At 51.4% G+C, this 311-nt stretch overlaps 1 protein-coding gene across 1 annotated transcript in view; it reads right to left on the reverse strand.

Annotated features, from left to right (window-relative positions):
* The window catches only part of RGS16 (regulator of G protein signaling 16), a 5,317-nt gene extending 5,206 nt beyond the window's left edge, over positions 1–111 (reverse strand). Inside the window, exon 1 of the mRNA XM_045298060.1 lies at positions 21–111. The gene's annotated coding sequence lies outside the window, so the exon portion shown is untranslated. The remainder of the gene's footprint in view (positions 1–20) is intronic.
* Between the last annotated feature and the right edge of the window lie 200 nt (positions 112–311).

Here is a 311-nt window from a genome sequence, read left to right on the forward strand (position 1 = left end):
GCGATTATACGGAAAAGTACCTCTTACTCTGCCGCTGCTCCCGGCAGGAGCTAACCCCCAAGATCCTCATCACGATCCCCACTTTACAGCTGAAACGGAGGTCTTCTGGAAATTCAAGTTCACAGATCTGGAAATAGCCGGCAGGGGTGAGCCTCGGTGAGGTGGCGCGTGGTCCTTCATGGGACACTTACCAAGTGCCCAAGCACTGACCAAGCTTCCTGAGGGTCTGAGCATTAACTAACTTCTTCCAAATATGTTCGCATTGGCCCCAGAATTAAAATAGCAATTAATCCTGGGTGAGGGGGAGTAGG

The sequence above is a fragment of the Echinops telfairi genome, unplaced genomic scaffold, assembly GCF_000313985.2.
Source record: "Echinops telfairi isolate 266 unplaced genomic scaffold, ASM31398v2 ScPeMD7_7424;HRSCAF=8462, whole genome shotgun sequence".
Lineage (NCBI taxonomy): Eukaryota > Metazoa > Chordata > Mammalia > Afrosoricida > Tenrecidae > Echinops > Echinops telfairi.